Source organism: Octodon degus, unplaced genomic scaffold, assembly GCF_000260255.1.
Source record: "Octodon degus isolate 3935 unplaced genomic scaffold, OctDeg1.0 scaffold00032, whole genome shotgun sequence".
NCBI lineage: Eukaryota > Metazoa > Chordata > Mammalia > Rodentia > Octodontidae > Octodon > Octodon degus.
Genome location: NW_004524608.1, coordinates 12571523 through 12584360, shown reverse-complemented (window position 1 = coordinate 12584360; position 12838 = coordinate 12571523).

Genomic DNA, 12838 nt, shown 5'->3' with positions numbered 1-12838 from the left:
CAAAGAAGAGGTTCAGGTTGAGGTGGGCCTAGATAGTCAAGTTTATTTGTGTCTCCAAGACAGAGAAGGTATTGGTCATTTCAGTGTGCAAACTGTCTGTAGTGAGTAGATTGCTCAGCAGCTAAGGCATAGGGTGCGCCCTCAGTTTTGGGCTCTGAATTCTGAGGGGCTCCAATAGAACAATTATTATGATAGGATTTTCATCTGATTCTGGTTAAATCTTTTGAGAATTCTTTTAATCTGAAGGGACATTTATTTTTTAATGTCTGTAACCCTCATCTTGAAACAAAGGGAATGGTCATCTACCAAACTGGATTTTCTTATGGAGATCAGATGCTTTTCTTTTATCAGATTTCTGGGTAACCGTGGTTTATGGGCTCTTTGTCCCTTTTCTGATGTCTTTGAGTCTTTGTCCCCTTTCTGATGTCTTTGAGAAGTGCTTAACTGGGTTGTTTCTAGGTGAGGCAACCTTTGGAAAGGCCACAGAAATTCATTTATTTTTTTAAATTTCTCCACAGTCAAAATGTGAGACTCAGAAGGAACTGCTGACAGTTGTCTCTGGCAGGTGCTCATTAATGCCATCTGACTAGGATAGGCATAGCTATGAGGCAGAAGGTTCCAGAGGAGGGCCTCTATGGCCAAATGTAGGCAATGGCTAGTGGGAACCACTTCAATTGGCTAAAAGCAGAGGAGTTGGGAGTAGATAGTGAGGCTATAGGTCTTGGCAGCAAACGTGGTGGCTGATGAGGGTGACAAGGCAGAATTCTCGGGAAGAGTGGGATTCTTTTTTCTTTTGCTTTTTTTTTTCTTTGAGATACAGGGAGCAGTTTGGTTTCATTTTGAACTCTATAAAGGCCCTTTTTCCTTCAGTCAGGGGTTGTGGGTTTTGATTAATTAATTCTCATCTCTGACTCCGTGTGTGTGTGTGTGTGTGTGTGTGTGCGCGCGCGCGCGCGTGCTCCCTTGAACAATGGTACAACAGACAAAGAGTTGGTACCACTCAGAGAGGGAACATCCAGGTGCCCACCTGGCTGCACCCCTCATGGGAACTTAGGTACAGCTTAGCTAAGGACGGTGTAAGGCTTCTGTTATGTCATAGGTCAATCACTGTGGAACCACAGGTGATGACCCCATCACACACTGCAACAATTGCTTCCCAGTCTTGATGCACAGACAGAACAGCCTATTGCTTATTCTGTCAATTTCACTCACTCACACATTCATTCAACAGACACTCAGAGGTTGAACATTCCATCCCCTTCCCTTGTGGGTGATCCTGACTAACAAGAGTTGATCAGAGTCCCCATCTGTTTGAGCTGAGCAGGACTGACAGAGAGATTAACTTGGGTGCCCCAGAAGATCTTACTGGATTAGGCAGGTAGGCAGGCAGACAGACAGATAGATGGATGCATGGACAGATGGATGGACAGACACACACAGATAGACAGACAGACAGACAGAAGACAGACAGACTGTTTCCTTTTCACTTTGAAGTCTGATGCGAACTGCTGAAGTAGGGATCCAGGAATCCCTGGATCCCTACTACAGGGACTAAAGAAATCTTTAGTCTACAGGGACTAAAGAAATCTTGAGGGCATGTCCCTTCTGTCAGGAACTGGAGAGGTCCTTGTCTGTCCCCAAGAGATAAGACCAGTGACCAAAGAGATCAGCATGGTCAGTTCTTCCTGACTGATCAGCAGAGGCAATTACAAACAGAAACATGGAAATGACCCCCAATATTTAGAGGCTGATTTATTTTACATTGACATGCATTGATTGGGATCATACCCAAAATATCAGGCCCTGATCTTTGGTAGTCTAGGGCTTATATGGGATAAACAAGCAGAAAGTACAGAAGCAGGATGGCTTATAAAATACCACATCTTTTTATCTGTTCCTCAGTTGTTGGGCATTTGGGTTGTTTCTAACATCTAGCTATGGCAAATTGTGCTGCTATAAACATGGGTACAAATACATCACTGTGTTATGATGATTTCAATTATTTTAGGAAAATGCCCTAAGGGGAATATCTGGGTCAGTGTTATTTTCCTATCATCTTTTTTGCAACTATTTTTTGAAATAAGTTTGATTTTTTTCTTATCTTTTATTCCCTTTAAAAATAGACAAGTATTCACTAAACAAATGGCTTGTCAATTGAGGGTTAGTTTTTATAATATGCATCATAGTGATCAGCCATTTCTACAACATTACCTGGGCAACTGGCAGACTGAAATATACTGGCTGGGATGCAGGCATCTTCTGCTACATATTCACTCTAGTGGCTCTTAATGTTTGTGCCTCTCTGTGGGTGCTATGTTACTTCCATTTCTGCCTATCTTACAGCCAATGGGCCTGTGAGGTGCTCCCTTGTTCCAGAGTTCCCTCTGTCACTAAGGTTGAGGAAATTCTTTGGTCACATTGGCAGATAAGAAAAGCAAAGAGACCACTTAGTTCTGTATTGAAAGTAGGCAACAAGGAAGAGAGGGTCAAACAGATTGCTAGGCTTAAGGTCAGCACTTTTATACCCACATCCCTCAGCTAGCCACATATGATCTGACTGGCTTCTCTCCACTCAGTGGGAAGGGGGCACTTGTCCCTCCCACCCTGGGCTCAGCACTGTTAAATTTCTCAGGGAGTCTATTACTAGCCTGCTTCCCTTGCACAACTGTCTCTTATGGCCATTTCCCTGCTAATCCTGTGTAGGGTGATGCCAGAAATCATGATGTGCAGTTGTTATGTAACTTTTGACTCCCGGAGCATAGCCTTAAACAATTCCCAATATGGCCCTTATTTAGTTATTTTTAAATATGGCAGATACTGCAATAGATCTCCAATCTAGCCTGCCCTGTGGAAGCACCACTTACAGAGTAAAATCCCACATTGAACTTGCAGCTTACAATAAATGCTGGCTTTTCTTAGAACTAGTGCTGCTAGCCCAGTCCACTATTTCTTCCTGGAATTGATGACCATCTTTAGTGTTTACCTTGTGTTTGAGAAAACAGGTCTCTAGCCCTGGGAGCCTGAGTTAGCATTCCAGATAGTATTGTTCTTTTCTCTATATTGTCTCTAGTTTCTCTATGATTTTTGATTTTCTTGTCTGCTTTTTCTTGATTCTCCAAGCTCTTCTTTTTTTTTTTCTTCTCTAAGCTCTTCTCTGCAGGATATCTCCATTCTAGGCCTTGGAGAGGCTGCAATATATTCTTGCATCTACCATGAAATGGTATATATATTCTTACTTCTCACCCTGCTATGTTCTTTAAAAAGTAATTATTTTTAACCAGTAAGTATAATGTTACTGAAGATTCATGTAAATATCCTTTATGGTTAAAGAAGTGCCATTATTACCTTAAAAAATTTTTTTTATTGAGGTATAATTCATGTAGCATAAAATTTAAAGCGTACCATTCAGGTTTGGCTCATATATTTTCAGATTTGTGCAACTGTCTTCACAATCTAAATGTAGAACATTTTCATTACCCATAAAAATGCCCCTCTATATTATTCTACAGCTTCTCCCATTCTGTGGCAGTTCCTAATCTACTTTCAGTCTGTCTAATTTGTCTACAATGAACAGCTAACATAAATGAAAGCATACATTACGAGTGCTCTTTTTTATCTTACTTTTTTTCCCACTTACCATAATGTTTTTAAGATTCATCCGAGTTGTAGGATGTTATAGTACTGTATACTTTCTCTTGCTGAGTAATAGTAATAATATTCCATTATAGTACATTTTATTTATCCATTCGTCACTGGGTTGTTTCCCCTTTTTGGCTTTTAAAATACTGCTATGAATAAGTTTTTATGTGAACATATGTTTTCATTTCTCTTGGATATATTTGTAAGAGTAAAATTGCTAGGTCATATGGTAAATTTACATTTAACATTTTAAGAACTGTGAGACTGATCTGTAAAGAAGCTGAAACATTTCACATTTCTACCAGTAATATCTGAAGGTTCCAATTTCTCTACACTCCAGTCAACAGTTGTTATTATCTGTTTTGATAGCTGTAGCCATCATGGTGAGTATGAAGACATTTCTCATTACAGTTTTGATTTGAAATTCCCTGATGAGATTCTTAGTGTGATATGCTGAAGATAAAAAGAACTGGTAAGATAATTTAAATGTAATTAATTAATTTTAGTGTAGTTTGAAGCTATTTTATATATGGTAGAGTATGCCAGTCAGCTCTCTTGTTGGTGATGCCTAGCCCCCAACATCCATGTATTAAGGGAACAGAGGTTAAATTTGTTTACAGTTGGTCCGTAATCAGCTGGATCCGAGGCAGTGACATGGAAGAAGAATGTGGTAGAGCAGAGTTGCTTCATTCATGGCAGGGGAAGCAGAACTGGGGAAGAAGCCAGCAAGCGCCTTGTACAGCCCCAAGCTCATCCATCCAAGACTCCAGTAGACAGACCAAGAAGCATGCACTACTATTCTACGCGCTTCTCAGTCAAGTTGACAAATCAGGATTAACAGTAACATAGGAGAGAACAACCAAAACAACCTATTAATGTCACTAGGAACCAAGGCTTAAAATGTAAACAAAAGGAAATGAATATAGAACATCAAAGACATTTGTGGAAAAAAAATCTTGTGATGTTACAAAACTCCTGATTTTTTTATGTTAAACAATACTCATTGAAATTGTCTAGATTCAATGACATCCCACTGGCAGCTTTTTTATTTAACATCTTTGTCTTGGTTTCTAAATACACTGGAGCTGAAAGGAACTGTGGCTGATTCTCACCAAGTGGCAGAATGAGTGCAAGTCTTGCGCTGTCTTCTTGTCCCAGAATCAAGGAAGTGATCAAAGTTGATGGGCACATGACAAGAGCACCTGAAGGAGAGGCCAAAGAGGCTGCCATTTGCCAAAGATGGGGCTTTTTTAATATTAAAAGGAGTATCAATTATAACTGATTAGTGAGAGAGAACACATTTCATTTTCCAAATTGTGGTTGACTTATACATCAAAACTTTACTCTGAAAATCTGTAATTAAAATAAAAGAATTATCAGCGGCATGATCTTTAGGGATAGTAAGGAAAATTGCTCCACATAAAGAATGTTAATAGGGGCCGGGGAGATGGCTCAGTGGAATAAGCGCTTCCCTGGCAAGCGCCAGGGTGTGAGTTCAATCCCTGGTTCCGCGAAAAAAAAAAAAAGAAAAAAGAAAAAAGGAATGTAAATAAATATACAAAAATGAGAGAATAGAAAACTATAATTTTGTAGTTCTCAAAATGAAAAAAAATGACTTATGCCTGGATGACTAGTGGATGCCAAGAGCTGAAGCCAATAGGTGAAAGATAGTTGTAGAGAAGGTCTATCTCACGGTGCCCAAGTGTGTCCTCATTGCTAATTGCTAAGGGAAAATAAGAACTGCCTTTATGATGAAGTCTGGCTGTCAACCTATAACTAAATGTCACATGATTGCTCCTCTTCATTAGAGAGTATCCTTTCTCATTATATTTAGACATTTATTTATTCATCCAGTCACCTGTACATAGCTAATTTTCTATTCCTGGCAGGCTCTCCTGGCTGCTGCATTCTGACACCTTCCAGCAATGGGACACAGGAATGAGCTGGCACTGAAATGTCCCACCTCCCTGTTCCAATGCTGTTATTACTCCCAGCTAACTCTGGGCTTGACCAGTGTCTCTCACCAGTGCCTTTCTCAGGCAGGCAGTCTGTGTCCATCTTGTTTCTTGTGGTAATGGAAACAATTCTAATGATTCTTCATTAAGCCCAAGGCTATATTTAGGTTATATAAACACATATACACAAATAAGAATTCGATATATCCGCTGTAAAATGAATACATATGTACACACATGTGCATCTGTGTCTAGGTATGTACAGGACTTGTTAATCAGGGAAGTACATTCGATTTGCAAAATGCCTTTTCATGATTTATTGGGAGAATTAAATGGGCTTTCTCTTTTAGCCAGTTCATGTGATAATAATAGGTTAGTAGATGTTTTAATTTTGAACTATCCTTGTGTCCCAAGAATGAAGCTCATTTGATTATTATATAATTTCCTAACTTCCTTACAATTATGGTATTCCTCTACTATTTACATATTATATATTGATCTGAAGTTTTTCTTCTTGTACTTTATTTGTCTGGCTTAATGTTGGTGTCATTCTTTCTCTGCCCAAGCTCAGGGGTAATTTAGGATGCATCAGCATGTTCTTATTGCTAGATATTTCCAATGAAGTCATTAGTGGGGTTCATGGACCTTGGAGTAACTTAGGGGTTGATCTTTGAGAACCTTCTCAGTTTCTTTACTGGTAATTGGTATGCTCGTCTTTAGGAGTCTTTTCTAGGGTTAATTTTAGTAATTTATATTTCCCTGGAAAAGGATTTATTTTATCTTGATTTTCAAGAATATTTACAGAATATTGTGCAGTCTTTTCTTATGATTATTTTGGTTTCTGCAACTTATTTTAATTGCAGATTTATGTGTCTGTTTTCTTATATTTCTTTTAAAAATGAGACAAGATAATTATTTTATCCATTTCACTGACATTTTCAAGTGATCATTTCTGTCTCTTACTATTATATTTTTATTTAAAAAGCATCAGCATTAATTTCCTTTTTGTTCATTCCTTAATTTTAAAATAAATTTTCTTATCTCTTTTAAATATGAACTCATATTTTTATTTCTTATTGTTTAATAATTTGGTTAAGGCTAATTTTTTCAGTTTTATGATTTTGCAATTAGATCAATTATTAATTTCATGTTAATTTTTATATGTGGTACTTTGTGTTTCTCAGAGCTTTTTCTTTTATGACTTGTTTTTCTTGTGTAATAAATATTTAGTTTAGATTTCCAATAAGTTTTCTTTCATTTTTCTTTTTTCTTTCCCTCCTTTCTTCTCTCTCTCTCTCTCTCTCTCTCTCTCTCTCTCTCTCTCTCTCCTGCCCCTTATTTTCCTCCCTCTCTCTCTCTCTCCATTTCTCTCCCTCCCTTCCTTCCTTCTTTTCCTAGGTCTGAGCCACCCTGAGAGTACAAAGCTAAATCCACAGCCTTTTTTGGGAGAGTCTAAATTGCCCAGGCTGGCCTTGAATTTGTGATCCTCCTCCTCATCAGTCTGGAAGTTTGAGGCTGAGATTAGCATTTTGTACAACCCTGTCTATCTCTCTTATGCTTCTGCTAGAAATTTAGTATTTAAGTTTTATGTTTAAGTCTGTGATTCATTTTGAATTAATTTTGGTACATGATTGGCTGTATAAATCAAGGTTCCTTTTTTCAATACAGGGATGTCTTTTTGTTTCATCACTATTTGTTGAAAAGACTGTACTTTGTTTATTGGCTTATCCTGGTATTTTGGAACAATTTGACCACTAGTATATAATTCTATTTCTAGACTTTTTGTTCCATTGACTACATGTTTATCCTTTTGCCAAAATTATACTTCCTGGATTATAATAAATTTATCATAATTCGTTAAACTGGATGTAAGTCCTATTTATTTTCTTTTCAAATTCATCTAAATATTCTAAGAGTTCTTTTGTTTCATGTAAATTTTAAAATTAGCATGTGAATTTGCATGAAAATGACTTCTGGATTTTTTTTTTTTTTTTTTGGTGTTTAGTACAGGGTCTACATGGTGTACAGTAGCTCACTACGTAGATCAAAGCGATTCACCTGTTTTCAGCCTCCCAAGCGCTGGGATTACAGGTGTGCACCGTCATGCCCAGTCTCAATTTTCTGCTCAGCGTGCCCAGGGGGTGGTTCCGGCACCGCATGCCAGGGATTGAACCCTGACTGATGCCCTCTGCCTAAGCAGGTGCTTTATTTTTTATTTTTATTTTATTTTATTTTATTTTATTTTATTTTAAGCAGATGCTTTAGTCCACTGAACTATCTGGCTGGCCCAGCTTCTGGAGTTTTGATTGGGAATTATATTGAATCTATGCATGAATTTGGGGATAATTTATATATTTTAATGGTACTGGATTTTCGGACCTGTGAACATGGCATGTTGTGATTTATAGCTAGATATTCCAGTCACGCTTATTTGGACGGTGACTGGATCATGGGTGTGTGATACTGGATCAGTCCAGTGATGTGTTTTATAGCCAGGTGTGATTTTGAGAGGTAAATCCTGCTGAGACAAGGTAGGCCACTGTGGGCATGGAGCAAGGGGCATATATCCCTCATCCTCCTTTCATCCTAATTGGTGTTTCCTGCTTGCCATACCATGGGCTGTTTTTCCTCTGCCATGCCCCTCTGCCATAGAGCCTGATGATCGTGGCTTGAAACTTCTACAGTCTATGAGCTAAAATAAAGCTTTTCTCCTTTAACTGGGTATCCAGTACTTTGTCCTAGCACTGACAGTGTAACTAAAACATGTTATACCTTGCCATTTCTTAAGTCTTTGGTTTTTAAAAATTTCAATCAATACTGTAATCTAATTTTTAGTATTCTTTGTCAATAATGTGGATGGTATAATCTGGAAATAAAAACAGATTTCTTTCTTTCCTTCTAGTCTGTTTATTTCTTTCCCATGCTTTATTGCTTTGGCAAGGAGCTTCAAGTTAAAATTCTACTGGTGAGATTGTCTTTTTCTTCTTTCTGGTGTTGGTTAAGGCCAGAGATTAAATCTTTTATTACTAATTATAATACTAGGGTTTTTTTGTATCAGGAATCAAACCCAGGACTCAGAATTGCCAGGCAAGCACTGTGCTGCTAAGCTATATCCTCAGCCTATTAATTACAGTATTAAAGGCAGACTTTGCCGATGTTTTGGCAGCATCAAGTACAGTCTCATTTCACAAAAGATAATTCCTTATCTAATCTTCAACTTTTGTATTTTCTGACTCATAATGTCCACATTTCATTGTGTAACATTCTAGTTGTTCAACCTTAGTTCTACATTAAATCAATTTAAAGATCACTGTCAGTACCTTCACCCCATGTTGCCTATTGGTTTTTGTTTAGTTAAGTTCTTCTTGACATTTATTTAAGAACATTCCAAGGAATCATATTTGTAAACCTTTTTGTATGGTTGAAAATAACCATTGTTCTTCAGTTTGAGTGAACTCTTAATGAACTTTTTCCCTATGGTGTCTATAACATTTCTCCCTGGTCTTCTAGAGAAGATACTGCACAATGGTGGTAATGTGGCCACAACTAACAGTGGCTTCAAGAACTTAGAGTTTAGCCTCCTCTTTGCCTATTCTTATTCCTTTTATTTCTCTCTCTTATCTAATGGCTCTGGTTAATGTTTCCAGAGCCATACTGAATAGGAGTGGTGATAGTGGACATCTTTGTCTTGTACTTGATTTTAGAGTAAAAGCTTTCATGGTTTTTTTTTTTTTTTTTTCTCCATTTAGGATGATGTTGGCCATTGGTTTGTCATAGATGACTTTTATCAGGTTGAGGTATAGGCCTGCTATTCCAATTTTTTTGTAGGACTTTGACCATGAATACATGTTGTAGTTTGTCAAAAGATTTTTCTTCATCTACTGAGAGAATTGTGTGATTTTTATATTTGGCTTTGTTGATAAAGTATACTATATTTATAGACTTGTGTAATGATATATGTACAACTATGTTTATAACAGCATAATTTTTCATAACCAAATCTTGGAAACAACCAAAATACCCATCACCTGAGGAACAGATAAACAAAGATGTGATATTTTTATAGAGCAAAGTCTTTTTTTTTTTTTTTTTTTTGGTGGAACTGGGGATTGAACTGAGACCCTTCCGCTTGCCAGGCAAGCGCTTATCCTACTGAGCCATCTCCCCGACCCCAAGATGTGATATTTTTATGCGATGGAGTATTCCTCAGCTATAAAGAAAGACAAACTTGAGGCCTTTGTAGGTAAATGGATGCACTAGAGGCTATAATCATAAGTGAGATATGTCAAATGCACATGTGTAAACATATTGTCTCCCTAATGTGAGAAATCTTAAGTGAATAATAGACATAGTAAAGTGGAAAGAAACTGAACCCAAGGAATAAACAATAAAGATGAGGAAAAGGGGGAAAAGTGATAGGAAAAATGTAAGGGTCAAAAATCATGCAAGTATATATTTGGGATAGTTGAGATGATTGTAGGATTCATTTTCATCAGTTTTTTTTTAAAGTAGCAGTTAATGTTTAAATTTTTCACGTTGACTAATTCTATATGCTAATATCTACAATCTGCACAACCACATCAAAGACAGCAAAGTGCAATACAAAAACCACGGTTGAACACCTCTCATCTTGTCCTTCTAAATGTGTACTACTTCTAATGTCTTATCAATTAACGTTGTCTCTTTAAAATAAATTTTAAAATAAAAGTGACAGGAAAAGAAATTAAAGTTTATTGAAACTTAAAGTAGTAGCGTTTAATTATTTGACAACTTTTGCATACCTCTATCTGTTAATCTGACCAGATTTCACCATTAGATGCTCAATATAACAGCCATTGCTAAATTCTTATTCTTGCTTTGAAACTCTATATCCTGTACACCGTTGCTTGTTACTCTATTTTTGTTTTGTTTCTATTTGCTTTTACTCTTTAAAATAAAATAAAAACAAAATTCTGAAAAAAAGAACTTAGAGGAAGCAGACTCAGTGGATGAGCTCAGGTGGCAGGCTGTTTTAACTCAGAGGATTAAGCTCGAGACAGTAGTTTGAGAAATCTAACACTGGGGGGGGTGTCTCAGATTATCTCATCCCCATATTTTTGGTATTCACTGTGTGCTCCTTCGGTAAACAAATTAGCTTTCATTCCAATAATTATGGTTCCTGTGAGTGATGTTTCCTCCCTTCATTTTTCCTTCAGTCTTATTTTTCTGCAAAGAGGCACTGGACCAGTATTTATGAGCATGAACCGGAGGCGTTCTGCCTAGCTTTGAATTCTATCTCTTATAGCATACTGTGGGAACAGTGATAATCATTTCTACCTCAATAGATTATTAAATTTTACTGAGTTAAAATTTGTTAGGGATCTAAAACTTTCCTGATAGGAGTAACTACTAGGTGTTTATTCAGATGAAATTGTCTGCGGTCACCAGCAGCACAATCTAATTGCTTCTTCCCATCTTTGGCCCTTCCTATCTGACTGGAACATCTCTTGTAAAAATGTCACTTCCCGGCATTCCTCCCTTAACACGACACACCCTGATGCCAGCCACCCGGAGTAGACCACAGAGACATTACTGAGCCAACTCCTGAGACTTTTCTCTTCCAACTGAGGGGTCACTAGGCAAGCCTTTCAGGACCACATGTTGCTTTTGGGGAACATGACCAACTGTCTGTGATTTAGATTCTGTTGTCTTTCTCCTATTCTCTTTCAACTTGGGCTTCAGTCCTCTGCCTTTGGCAGTTGTTTCTCATAGTTTGTGGTTTGTGGTTGTGATTATTTCCCCTTCACTGGAGATGAAGCTTTTATCATTTTTTTTTTCTTCAATCATTCTTATTGTTTAGGTTGGTTTCAGGGAGAAGAAAAATCTGTTTGGTTGCCCAGAACTAGAAGTTGAATCAACTTGAATTAAATCAAATTTATTACTTCAACCTGTAAGTTGTAATTCAGAATATATATAAATTAAGCTCTTTTTCCTCACAATTCATATAGACATGTTTGATTTAAGTTTTATACATTTTAAAAATAGTAATTCAAATCTTTTATTGAGTTAATATACTCACCTAAATCACACATCAAATTATACAGCAAAGCTGAAGGAAAGAGCCCTTTGCCCCACCTTCATTTTCCATTTTCCAATCCCATTTCCCAAGAGAAACACTTTTTACCTGTTTCTCTTTTGAGTTCTTCTGGCAGATAAATGATATGTTTAAATCGCCAGGAAAATATTTACCTATATATAACTTTTTCCTGGTTAATTTTGCAACATATCAAAAAGCAAAATAGCAAATTGACATGTTAGAACACGCTCCACATGGCACAGTCACTACTCCTGAGAGAGTCACACTGTTGAAATTGTTCATGCAACTTTATTAGCCTAATCCTAATAAAGACTCATTAAGGTTTGCTATCACAGCAGATTTTTCCCTTTGAACTTAGAACCAATTCAGAGGATCTCAGATAAATGGGGAAAATATTTCCTAAAGACTTCTGCAATAGTTTGCAAAAGCACCTTATCCTCTGTCTCTCTACGTTTACCTTTATCTTCATCTGCTTAAGTCAGTTAGTACTTCCCCACTTACTTTCACTCAACGATTTCTTGAAAGTACCTGAATACAATCTTAGATTTTTGAGAAAGGCACATTGGTTATTATTCAGTTAGCTTTTCCTAATTTGTTCAAGATATTTTATCCATATTTCTAAAGTTTAAAAGTTCTAAGACCCACACATTTTTTTATTTTTATAATACTATTGACAGCAAAACTTGACCAGAACTGATTTGAAGGAATGTTTATTTAAAATCCTCAAGTATTTAGTTGTGAGGTTCTGTATCACATTTCATTGGAAGTATTATATAATAATACATGTATATTATGAGTTTTCTATATCCTAAGGATTTCTAAAACATTTGTAGTCCTGAAAGTTTTGAATAAGGGATGTTGACCAGTATTTTTATTTTTTTGTATTTTAGGGAAGGGTATATAAGGTGTTCAGGGTCTCACTACTAGATTGGACTTGTAGTGATCCTCCTGTTTATAGCCTCCCAAGAGCTGGGATTACAGGCGCATGCCACTACGCCCAGTCTCAATGCCATCTCAGTGTGCCCCAGGGGTAGGACCGGCATAGCAGGCCTGGGGATTGAACCTCTGGCCCCTGCACCTGCTTGCAGTCACTTTAATCTGCTGAGCTATTTGGCTGGCCCTGACTAGTATTTAAAAAGGTGAATTCTTTTGATTAAATATAATCTTA